The 243-nt window shown below is 60.9% G+C and overlaps 1 protein-coding gene across 1 annotated transcript in view; it reads right to left on the reverse strand.

The window, feature by feature from the left end:
• The window catches only part of FGF19 (fibroblast growth factor 19), a 33,989-nt gene that overhangs the window by 4,260 nt on the left and 29,486 nt on the right, over nt 1-243 (reverse strand). The window lies entirely within an intron of this gene.

A 243-nucleotide genomic window follows, 5' to 3' on the forward strand; every position in this document is an offset into this window, starting at 1 on the left:
CTGCGCTGGCTGCGCCTCGGGGATGGAGCGCGGGCGAAGCCAGCCCCCCGGCCTTTTATAGCTCTCCGTTATCAGCCCGATCGATTCGGCTGCATCCAGCTCCAATATAGAGCCCATTCATAGCGGGAATTGGTCGGATCGGTCACTCCCCCCGAAAATATTGATCGGATGACATCATTTCGCAGGGGACACCCTGAAGTCGCTCCCTCCCCGTCCGCACCTCCGAGCTTTCACCCCCCTCTG

This window comes from Aptenodytes forsteri, unplaced genomic scaffold (assembly GCF_000699145.1).
Source record: "Aptenodytes forsteri isolate BGI_AS27 unplaced genomic scaffold, ASM69914v1 Scaffold252, whole genome shotgun sequence".
In the NCBI taxonomy this organism is placed as follows: Eukaryota; Metazoa; Chordata; class Aves; order Sphenisciformes; family Spheniscidae; genus Aptenodytes; species Aptenodytes forsteri.